The sequence below is a fragment of the Beta vulgaris genome, chromosome 1 (genome assembly GCF_026745355.1).
Source record: "Beta vulgaris subsp. vulgaris cultivar EL10 chromosome 1, EL10.2, whole genome shotgun sequence".
Taxonomy (NCBI): Eukaryota; Viridiplantae; Streptophyta; class Magnoliopsida; order Caryophyllales; family Amaranthaceae; genus Beta; species Beta vulgaris.
Window position 1 is genome coordinate 64,216,587 of NC_079202.1, and position 13,121 is coordinate 64,229,707.

The window sequence follows — 13,121 nt, forward strand, 5'->3', positions numbered from 1 at the left end:
TTTTAATTTTTAATTTTTCGAAGGTAGATAAAATGTATAGAAAATTGGAAAGCTTAAATTAAGTTATATTAAATATTATTAATCATATCGCACTACTTTTTTCCCGAACAAAAAAATATCATATAATAGGCTTAGAATTGCTAAGAGATAAATACATGAATTAATCTAATGTTAAAAGATAATTACAAACAAAACTAAATTATAACAATTAGATGTATGTAAAAACTAACAACTAAATATTTTTTAGGCTTAAAGAAATCGTCCTTAATGTCCTTGAGGTTCTGATGGCATGGATGTAAGGAAGGTAAACTAATTTATTGGCGTATTAGTCGGATGCATACATGCCCTAGTAATTTAGTATTTCAAGTACTAAATGTTAAGTATGGTTAGGGGTGTTCATCGGTCTAAGACCGGACCGAAACCGACTGGACCGAAATTTGGAAAAAATTTGGACCTGTAACGGTCCGGTCCGGTTTTGGACATGTTGGACCAGAATATATATTTTTGTAGAAAAACATCTTTTTTATTTGCTTTAAACATATTTATAAACTAAATACAATTAAAATTTAATAATTTTCGGTTTTTTCACCATATACCCCTGACAAATTTTTTTTTGCACCGTATACCCTTTCAACTTTTGAAATTCATCATATACCCCTCACTTTTCGAAAAATACATCAAGTTACCCTTAATGACTAACGGCGTTAAACTCCGTTAGTCATTAACCTCTAATCACCCTCTAACTCTAATTAATTAACCTAAATCTAACCCTAATACCCTAACCCTAACCCTAACTCTAATCCTAATCCTAATACTCTAACCCTAACCCTAACCTCCAGCCCCACCCCAACCCCACCCCACCCAACCCCAACCCCCACCACTGCAGTCCCCTCCCCACCACCCCCGAAACCCCCCTCCACCCTTCTGCCACCTGCACTGCCCCCCCCCCTTCCGCCACCCGCAGCACTAGAACGACGAGGATGAGGCAGGCGGCGACGACGAGAAAATCGACGGCGAGTAGAACTAGAACGACGAGCGACGAGGACGCGAAGCCAGCCATTTGACTTTGCTCGGCCGTCGCAAACCGCAAGTGGCGACTTTCTCCTCCTCGTCGCTCGTCGTTCTAATCGCCGTCGACTTTTCTCGGCCGTCGCCGCCTGCCTCATCCTCGTCGTTTGAGTGCTGCTGTGCAAGTTTAAATTGCGGCTGCAGGTGGCAGAAGGGTGGAGGGTGGTTTCGGGGATTCAAGGGTTTGCGCGAGTTTGTGCGCGGGTGTGGTGCTGCGGGTGGCGGAAGAGGAGGGGGTGCGACGCTGTAGGTGGCGGAACGATGGAGGAGGGGGTCTCGGGGCTGGTGGGGTGGTGGGGAGGGGACTGTGGTGTGGGGTGGGGAAGGGGGTGGGTGGGGTGGAGGGGATGATGTGGCAGTGGGTAAGGGGTGGGGGTGATGTGGCAGTGGTGTAAGGGGTGGGGTGATGTGGCAGTGGGGGTAATGGGTGGGGTGATGTGGCAGTGAGTGTAAGGGGTGGGGTGATGTGGCAGTGGGGGGTGATGTGGCAGTGGGTTAGTTAAAGTGTATTAGATTAGGGTTAGGATTAGGGTTTAATTTAGGTTAGTTAATTAGGGTTAGAGAGGATTAGGGGTTAATGACTAACGGAAGTCTAACACCGTTAGTCAAAAGGGTAAGTTGATGTATTTTTCGAAATGTGAGGGGTATATGATGAATTTGGAAAGTCGAAAGGGTATACGGTGCAAAAAAAAATTTGTCAGGGGTATATGGTGAAAAAACCGAATAATTTTAATAACAATATTTCTAAAGTTGTTATATAGTAGGTTTTTAACTTTGTAACTTTCTACCTTTAAAACTTTTTTTAATATATATGTTTTTACTAAAAACTCAGAAACTCCGGTCCACCGGTCCAAACTGGAACTTTCATGGTTTGGACCGGACCGAAAACCGGTAATCGGGATTTTCTCTGGACTGCGGACCACATCGAAATTTTCGGTCCGATCCAGTCCAGATTCTGATTCGACCATTGTCTTTGCACAACCCTAATATGGCGGGTCATTAGTCAGCTTGGCGATTAATGGAAAAATTTTCTCTCAAATGCTCTTGGAGCATGAGATGCATGACTAAGGCAGCAGGACAGATGTAGGGAGGGGTGGGAGACTAGTGGGAGATGATGTTTCTACGTCAGTTTTGTAGCATAAATGGGTGGGAAATGCGAGTGCGCTGATGTTGAAAGTGAGACCACGAGATAATATGCATGGGAATCCCAAATCGTAGTTTTGGATTTATTGCTAGATCATGGGGCCTGATAGTTAGCAAAGGTTTGGTATTGGGTCGAGCCAAACATGGCTCGCATTATTTTGGCTCTTCACTTCCGTGGGCAGTCATGTGTGGATAGGGACTATTGGTTGGGATCAAATTTGGGTAGTGGTGGTTATATGATCAAGGACATCATAAGAGGAATCTGTTTTTTGAAGCATTTTCGGAAGCTCGATGTTTTGCCTCACTGGAAAATGTTCACTCGAGACTCATGAATTGGGCAATATCAACTGCTTGGGGCTTGAGGACAAGAGGAATCCATGTAGAGTGTAGCTGTCGCTTTGGCTACCAAGAGGAGGAAACTCCATAGTCCAGATCATCTTTTATGAGATTGTCCGTTGGTGGCTAGGGTGTTGCAAGCGTCTTCTTTGGGCATCCAAGTGCCTCTACATCCATGTTTTTTCCTTGACCAGTGGATGCGTAGTTATTCAAAAACAGTGGTGGATCCAGGAATTGATTCATATGGGTTCAGAGTAGTTGGAATATAAGTTCCAAATCAATGAGTTACGAGTTTTCAAAGAAAAGGGAACCTTCAACAACTATATTTACCAGAGTTTTCATTCTTTATTACGTCATTACAAAAAAAATCCAATTAATTATTTGTAGTATAAAAGACTAACAATTTCTTATAATAAACTATAGAGTTATACAAACTAAGAATCGATTATCAACTATTAAGAAATTTTCATCAAATGAACTTATAATTAAGTGTTAAAAACTAAGTATTCCATAAGCAAAACGATCAACATTCAACAATGCATATACCTCTTGAAGATCATTAGGATGGAAAAACTTAGTGAGCGGGTTATTGAAGTGCTTTCTTAATTCTTATCACTTTAATTTTATTTTCTGAACTTATATTATTTAAAATTATTTTTCTGAGCGGGTTAGATTAATTTTTATTCCCATATATCTAATTGGTTATATATACTAGCTAGGGGATAATGTTTAAGGAAACATATCATATCGGAAAATTTATCCTAATCTTTACTCTCGGCCGGCACCACACGCACATCAAAGAAACTTTTTTGTTTCTTCCTCCATTGTTCTGACATCGAAGGTCCTAGATCTCGTTCTTGGTCTGGAAGCAATCAAATTAAAGCACTCTGAGAATTCACGCTTCATATGATTACTTATTGAGTCATATTAATCTATGATATAAGATCTCGAATATTAATGTTAGAAAAATAGTTTAAGCATCTACCCCTAAACCCATTCTAATTAACAAAAACACACACTTGCTAATAGATTTTTATTCTTTTTACTTTCTTCAAACTATTTTTATGAGTTCCTCTAGAAACAGATGGTACGTACATCTTCCTCAATTAACAACAATCAGGATAATATTAAGGTAAAAATAGGGAAATTTTTGGCATTTTATATTAATATAAACTTGGATGCCACAACTTTTTTAAAAAAATAAAAATAAAGAGGATTCAAATATTTTTTTCATGGCATAATCAAACAGTAAGCCCCAATAATATATGTATGGTGGGATTCCACTAAATTGATTCACATTGGAATTCTAGCACGAACGCACTAACTAGTCTCTATTCCCCTTTGCAATTTGTTCCCCTCTCAAATCTCAATATATAGCTGCAAGCATTGCAACATATTTTGATTACTTTTAAGAAACATATTATTCAACGTTGATCATCATTTAATTATTTGTTTCAAACCTAATTATGCAAGTGTTCCTAGTGGAGATATTATATATTTATATATCTAGCAGCTTCTCGATTCTCCGCATATATGTATGTACATGTAGCACTTTGTAGTATACTAGTTTTTCCATGAAAGCAAAACTGCTGATGTCATCGCAACATGAGCTACTACTAAGTGATTAGTAATAATAATGAATTAATGATACTCCATTATTGTTCAGCACTGACTTGTGAAAATTTCTTTTTTCGATAGATCAAAGAAGTGGTACATATGTATTATGTAACTACACTTTTAATACAGTACCCCGTAAAAAACATGTAACTGTATGATCTTTATATCCCTAGCTTAATAGTGGAGTCAGACTAAGAGATTTGGGGCTTCCTCTTCTTACATGCATGTAGACTTAGGGATGTACGTAATAATACCGAGTTGAGTCAAGTACTACCCTTTTATGTTCACTCATTTAATTGGATCGAGGTGAGCTCTCTATTGAGCTCAAAAATCTGTACAAGCTCAGTTCATTCACGAATTATATACTTTCTCTGTTCTGAAATAAGTGAAACAATTCTCTTTTATGTGAGAGCTTTTAAGAGAAATGTATCACTTATTTCAAAACGGAGGAAGTATTATACATGTTCAACTTCGAATTGTGTTCAACTTAACTTGTTTTATAATTTCATAAACGAGCTTTTGCTCAATTTTTTTGAGTTTATATTGCTCATTATCAGTGGTGGATCAAGTATTTCACCCATGTAGTTTTGGAGTCGATGAGTCATAAAACAAAAAAAGGATCAAATTAAATTGATTAAAAAACAAAATACATCAATTCAAGCTAAGGAATTACAAATTTACAACCGATAACCATGGGAATAACTCTGGATTACATGAAAAAAAGAACGATTCTACGAGTTTTCGTACTTTGAAAGCATTTTAAAGCATAATCGTTTCTAACTCGAGCAAAAAGATCTCTCTCAAAAAATGTAACTAAACTATATATATCATTAATTGTCGTGATTAGGACTAGCAATACTACCTGCTAACTAATATTCATTAATTCACCTAAATCCAATTAATCTCAATTCTCAATGTCAATTCATCAATAATTTCAACTTATTCGAACATTATAGTAATCCAATTTGTAACTAATATAATCCAAGAATTACTAAAAAGCTATGGAAAATGGAAATTAAAAAAATTACTTACCCTCTTAAAGAGTTTCAATCTCACAGTAGACCAGTAAAGGGAGGGGAAAACGTAAAGGAACATTGGAGATCAACCTCAAACCTACGACCTATGTCTCAAAAGACACATACTAATACTCTCACACGAATCACTGACTGAGCCAACCTTTGTCTAGTTGTGATATATCGTCCGGTCTTTTTTTAACTTATACTAGCTTTTTAAAAACGCGATGCGTGGAACGACAATTTTTTCATTGTTATATCTTTTTAATGTCGAGTACCTAGTTTTACATGCACACAATACATGCAGTGACAACTAATTATAATAGATTAAGTAGTTGACTGGTTTTTCAACAAAGGCTATGTTTTGTTCAACTTATTAGAAATTACTTTCAATAAAAATAAGTTCAGATAGGTTATTGATCTAATATTATTGTCCTTGTACATTCTTGGCTTCGTGGTCGTTCATTAACAAAATCAAAATGTACAATGACAGGCCCCCAGCTGAAAGTAACCCAATTCCTGAAGCTGATGTCAAGTGAGTAATTTGCAATCTTTGTACACTGATGTGTTGATGTTTGCTCACTAATGAAAATCAATATGTACAATTACTGTCCCATACCTCATAGTGCTCTAGGTGCCACAATTCAAAGTGATGAAATTCAATATGTTCACTGGATACGAGTCAATGTACAATATTGTTTTATTGAATATTCACTGGTTATGACTCAATGTACAATGTTGTAGCAAGATTAAATAAGGATAAATCACAATGTACACTGATGGTCATTACTTTGATCACTGAAAATCCCCAAAATGTACACTCGTATATCATTGTACACCAAACCATATGCATTTGTACATTAAAAAAATTGTTTCAGCAAATAAATGAGAGAGAAAGAGAGTGAATGAGTGAGTGATGAGAGAGAAAGAGCTGACTCACTTTCAAAAATAGTGTCAAAAGCCAGCCAAATTTTGGCTCCCCTAAAACCATCAAACGACATCGTTTTGGGCAAGGTGTAGGATGCTCATCGTTTTGCTCATCCTACACCTCGGTGCAGGGTCTAATTTGTGTTGTTGAAATGGGTGTGCCACACCATTAATTGAAGGTGTGGCCCGCCTCTTTCAAAAGTTTGTGGAAATTATAAGTTATTCTAATTGTAGTTTTTAAAAATGACAAATATTTTTGATTGATTGATTATGCATTATTATTTTAAAAATTTAAATAAAATTGATGTAATTAGAAAAGTAAAATATTATAGTCGATTAATAGGAGGACACCACGCCTCCCCCTTCACTTATATAATAGAGATTTATTTTTTTATTTTTTTCCAAAAAAATCTCCCAAAATTTTTTAGGTTCAGCTGAAATTATGCCAGCTAGAGCCGTCCCAACTTAAGCTAGAAATATAATATCAACTTCAAAGAATGAAACACACATATACAAGTTACCAAGTGTGAATATGATATAACCAATGTCAAATTTATCCATAATAACAAAAACTATCGGCACTGTCTATTGTAGTAATTAAAAAGAACCAAACTTTTTCAATTGTGGGCGTATAAAAACAATGTTTTAGCCTCACAAATTTTTAAATGTTGTGGTTCAAAGAAGAGTCAGCCTAACAAATTTCCGAAAAAAATAATAAAATCAAAAATAAAGAGATTTTAAGTTTTTGGTGAATTTTCTTACTTCAATGAGATATTTTAATTGCAATGATAAAAGCACATATTTGGATCTAATTTCATAAAAAGACAAAAATATTAAAGGTCAATTTTATATTATAACACATAGGATCTATAGTGATTACGTTATTAAAATCATTGTGATTAATAGGTAAATAGATCAATTGTCCCATTTATCTTATTAGATGTGATATGTTTAATTTGGATGTCTGATTTAGGAAAAAGTATTAATGATAAAGCAATTACAATTAAAAAGGCATAAAGCAAGCTAAAATAGTCGTATAAAATAATCAAAAAAATATACAAGATACAAATATGTACATGCACAATCTCAATTTAATGCATGATCTCAATCACTAATACAAAAGGAATTAAATTTGAATTGACTCTCATGTATTATTCCTTTGTCCCCTAGGTTTGAAAGTACAAACATTGAAGGGATCAATCTTTAGTCTTAAAGAAGTAACTTGTATAAAGATTCAAGGAAAGATAAATACTCTTGTACTTGAATGTATTTGTGAAGTGTTTTTTGGAGAGAGTTTTGATGCTTTTTGAGTGTTGAATGAATAATAAGTTGAAAAAGTCGTTGGGAAATAGTACATAGAGCAGAATTTCAAACCCGATTTATTTTGTTGAGACGGGTTTCAAGTAGCTCAAAAATAATATTTTTCTTCGAAATCTATTTGTTTGCTTTTTCTTTAAAAATTGTACCATTTAGAATTTTATATACCCCTAAAATAAATAATTTAAATATTTTTCATCGACTAATATATTATTCTAGAATCGTCCTTGCAACACCGCCTAGATTTCATGTGAATAAATTTATATATATATATATATATATATATAATCCTATCACAATAAGTTTTCTTCTTCTACCATAGCTAATTTTGGTGTCAGAAGGAAATTGTCAACAGAGCAATTAAAAGAAGCTCTTAGTAGTCTTTTTTTTAAAATCTTTGGTATATAGTTCAGATAGGGGGCTTGAGAAGGATCACAGTTTTAGGATTTAGAGAGAATAATGGAGAAAGAAGAGGATAGAGTCTCAAAAACTAGATAGGAAAGCAAAAGAAAACCTAAAATAAAGATATACAACAACAAAAGTCGGAACAGAGTTAGAATAAAAAACGTTAAATGTCTGGAAGACTTATACATACAAAAAGGTTACTAATTATGTGTATCTTAATTCAATAAGGGAAGAGTGAGAGGACATTAATAAAAACATACTTCTATAAAGCTGGCTATTTCAACAATATTATTACAATTACACCAACAGATAAAATGCAACATAATTGAACTTCAATAATAAAAAAAATATATAAAAAAGAAACAATGTATACTATCCACTATAGAACTGCAATGCACTTTCTCTCGACCGTTGCACTATCTAACATTAACACTCAAACTGTCTTCTGATTTGTTCCTCTTCTATATACTTTTGCATCAATCATATACATACAAGACTAGTATTATGTAAAGAGACTCTACGGGCACGATACACCTGATAATGGTTTCCACGCATACCATTAACGCTGTCGCAATTCGCAAAGCAAAACACCAACAAGCCAAGCAAAGCACTCTTCAGCTCTTTGCATTGCATCATCTTCCAACACGGAAACACCAATCGCGATTTCCATTTAATGATTTCGAGTCTACACTTACCCAAAAATGATCTAACAAAAATAACCAAATCAGAAGGCGAGCAATTTCCTCCCCTCACAACACTTCTTTCTCGTCATTTTTTTCTGTGCAAACTTCTTTCTTGTCATCATTTCTGATTTCACTTAGGGTGATGTTGATCTCGAGATGGTGATCTCCTTTTGTATAATATCTCGTACGTAGAATGTCAATATAATAATAATAACAATAATAATAATAATAATAATAATTACAATTACTACAATTACAATTACAATGGCACGTTAATAAATTAGGTAACATTAATATCTCTTATGATATGACATATATAGCTATACAATTAGATTTGTCTTGAAAAATTTATAAAAAAATATAATTTTCTTGTAGTTTTAACTCACATGAATTCGGGTAATTAACCGTGAAAGTTCAACATCAACTTGAATATCAATAATATCATGCATGTCTTATCTTTTGAAATAAATAGAGTATATATAACAAATAACTATATATAGTATATATTTAGAGGTTACAGAAAGCTCCCTTTCTCTGTAAATATGGGGACTAACGGCCCGTTTGGTAGTTGGTCATAAATGGTGGTAATGGGAATGAATTTGTATGTAAATTTGTGAAAAATATCATTATCCATTACCATGATAATGCTAATTTATCCTAAAGTGTCCACTTTCCTTCTTGAATTTTCATTCTCATCCAATACCACCTTGTAGGGTGGTAATGAGTGGTAATGAAAATTGCTTCCCCTTGGAGACAAAAACACAAGTTTAAGGGTGAGATTGCTTGTCCATGGAGAAAAAATGTCTCCCCATGGAGATTTTAGGGTGCTTCCCTAATAAAATTACACATAAAATTCATTCCCATTACCGCAATTTATTAACGACTACCAAACGGGCCGTAAAGGTATGTGTTGAGTATTCTTCTTCAATTTTTAGTACCATGTTTTTTTACTAAGAAAATATAAAATTATCATTAATAAATTGTTATACAACATCTACACCAATAATTATCTAAGTAAAAGATAGTTCTTAAAAGTTTTGTGAAAATTTTCTTAGTATAAACACTCAACGTCTTTATTGATTTCTCGTGCCTGATGTTGTTGTAAATTGAAATCTGATCTTCATCTCGATGTTTTCAACCAAAAAAAATGCTCTTTAATCCTGTAAACTAGAAAATAAACTATGACTCTAAATTAAAGTGACAGTAGATAAAACTTATTCCCTCCGTCTCATAATATAGTGCTCGTAGTCTTTTTTTAATATCCCCAAATGTTGTACCTATTTTCTTTTATATCAATTTATTTGGAATAAATTATCACATACTTTTCGAAATACCCCTACTTTTCTTTCAATATATGTATTCCTATTTATTTTTTTACACCATTTCAAGAAAAAATTTATTGCTTTTTCTGATTTTTTTTAAAATGAAAAAAGAAAAAAAAGACTAATTCCAAGACAAAAGTACCAAAAAATGCTTCTTCGAAGTATTTTTTGGGAAATCCTAACTCCTAATACTCTCCTAGTATACCTTTTATTTTCCTTAATTCACGTGAAAATAACAAGTGAGCACCATAATATAGTAGGGAGGGAGTATCATATTGATGGAGAATATCCTCACATATAAAATGAACTAAAAATTATAAAACTTTTTGAAAAAAACGATAAATACAATAAATATATATATATAGGGCTTCAAGCCCCTATATACCTAGTTTTATTATAAAACAACCACTTTACATCTTAATTAAAACTACAGATACTCTATTAATCTGACTAAGATAATTATAGTACACAGAGGGGTAGATGAGGGTGTGCAAGGAGCCCAACAGCACATGGCCTCCAAAATTATAAAGGTCCCATAATATATTTATTTGAAAATTTTAGTTCATATTTGAAAAAATCATCCCTTGTTTCCCACCCTTAATAAATTTGTTAATGATTTATCTTTAGATTTTCAACTTTCCATTTTTAGAACTCTAACCTTCCATCTTTACTTTCTATAAATTAGGACCCAATTTTCATGAGTTAAGCATACGTTTGCCCCCTAACGTTTGGGGTTTTTTAACGTTCGCCCACTAACGTTTAAAAGATAAACATTCACCCCTTAACGTTTGCTTAACTCAACCTTAGTTAAAAATGTATTGCTTGACAACTAATTACATTATTTATCCCTCAAAAAAAAATTACATTATTAAAAATAATAATTTTAATTGTTAATTAGTCAAGGAAGGGTTTTGCGTTTTTTCCACCCAAAATGACTGTCATCTTTTCCTCTTCCCATTTTCACACAAACTTTTACCATTAACAAACTTTTACCAAGCAAGAGGAAGAGAGCACACAAAACACACCATTTGCGGCTACAAAGTACGAACGACTACTGAACTAGAGACAAAAGGTACTATTTTTTTTTCAAAATAAATCTTGTTTTTTCTCCTTTCTAATTGACTATTATTAAGAAATCTAGGGTTTGAAAGGTATAATTTTTTTTTCGAAATAATGAAAATTCTGGTAAATTTTGTTATAGTTTGGTTGAATTATGGTTGTTGATAATTGTTGTTGTGTTCTGATTGTTCTTTTATATCGATTCATCATCTTTGATTAGGGTTTTAATTATTTTTTTGATAATGTAGTAAAACAGGTTATATTAAATTGAGGTATTTGTATTTGGCCATGATTCTTCTTAGAACTCATAGTTTATAGACTTATAATATGATTTATCTTGTGTAATTGGTACTGGACAGGGACAATGAGAAGATTTATTGGAATATGTTCATTGAATTTTGGAGTTTCTGTATATTGGAATATGTTCATTGAAGATGTCTGTTTGACTTATCATAACACATGAATCCTTGAGAACTATACCTTGGCATAGACTTAAAGTTGATTAAGTTCTTTAGTCTCTCATAGTTGTTACCTTTCTTTTTCCCTCTCTGCACTGAACTTGTGAAAATGGCATATAGGTATAGCAAGTGATTCCAATTCGGGGTCGTGAGCGGTTTAATGAACAAAGTATTTAGAATGCCATGAAATAGGTACTGCACATAGCCATTGTTTTTGAAATAGGTACTGCACATAGCCATTGAAGATCGTAATTTATAATTATTTTTTTAGGTTTGTATCATGCCTCACTTTTGTGCATAATCCAGATCTTCAATGCCTACATATATATTTTTGAAATAGGTACTGCAAATAGCCATTGAAAATGGTCATATTTTCAAATGCATTGTATATTTGCTTTAATTAATTCCTATTTGTAATTGTGTATATATCCAATGTAACCTAAAAATTGATATGGATGCTTTTATGTGGACGATGTAGATATGGAGAATGTTCCAAACTGCATAATTTTACACCATGGTGGCAAATGGGTGACCACTGAAGAATGGTCTTACGTTGGCGGAAAAATTGAAATCTGTAACGATATGCCAGTTCAATTGACACACCATGATATTGTGAGTTTGGTTTCGAGGTTGGGCTATGATGATGTAATCGGACTTCATTACAATGATCCTTCAATTACAAGGGTTTCGATCATGGATTAGGGTTTTTTGGCGCTGTGGATTGAAAGATTAAAAGCGTATAATGGTGGCTCTTGGATTTTTGATGGATTGATTGTTGTTCTGTGGAGTAGTTATTATTTTAATGGAAGGAAATGAATTTTTTATTTTATTTTTGGATGAAACAACAGTTCATGTAAAGAACTTTTGTGTGTGTGTGTTTGATTAAGGGATGAAATTGAAATGGATGGAAGTGATTTTATTTCGGATGAAATTATAAATGCTCATAAGTACAATTATATTTTATGAGTTATCAAGTATTAAAAAGTTAACTATGGTTAGCAAAATCAAACGTTAAGGGGTGAATGTTTATCTTTTAAACGTTAGTGGACAAACGTTAAAAAACCCCAAACGTTAAGGGGCAAACGTATGCTTAACTCCAATTTTCATGTTAGAACAGGGGTCCCAAAATCTTCAAAACGGCCCTGATAGTACACTTCTAAAAGGTGGTATGCCCTGTGCGATTGATATTCGGGATGATGACAAACCTCGGAACAACAATTGTGCCATATCTATAAATAATGTTTATGTTCGTGCTCGTATTTATTTCCAGGCAATTGATTGTAGGTCCAATGCTGTATGCCTGTATCTACAACTACTTGTTTCTAAACAATTAATTACAGGTTGAAATTTAATATAATAGTCATGCAAGGCATAATAATCTATACCTGAATTAAAAAGATATTGTCTGGTTAAGTTATATATAAGATCATTAAATTATTTTATTATAATAAATGTGCCTTACTAATTAAAACGTACGACACATAACACTATAGCAATAGCATATATAATTAAACGTGAGATATGATGAAGCAAAGCAGGTGAATACTTGTAAAAGATTGGGAAGTGCTTAAGTAGGTGGAATCGAGGAAACTATACACTATACACTATACACTACACTACTACAGGAGGAATTTGATATGGGAAATTAATACGGATAAGAAGGTGCATGCATTATGCAATATGCAATATGCATTGAGGGACATGCATACGTGTCATGGGGATTCACCTCCCACCAACTCTACTTTTCTCGTGTATAAGAAGGCCATTTCTTCA

At 33.5% G+C, this 13,121-nt stretch overlaps 1 long non-coding RNA gene across 1 annotated transcript; it reads left to right on the forward strand.

Annotated features, from left to right (window-relative positions):
- The first annotated feature begins 10,723 nt into the window (after positions 1 to 10,723).
- LOC125499498 (uncharacterized) lies at positions 10,724 to 12,309 on the forward strand. Its single transcript, XR_007276371.2, has 2 exons — positions 10,724 to 10,903; positions 11,827 to 12,309. It is a non-coding gene; the product is annotated as an uncharacterized LOC125499498 (long non-coding RNA).
- The last annotated feature ends 812 nt before the right edge of the window (positions 12,310 to 13,121 follow it).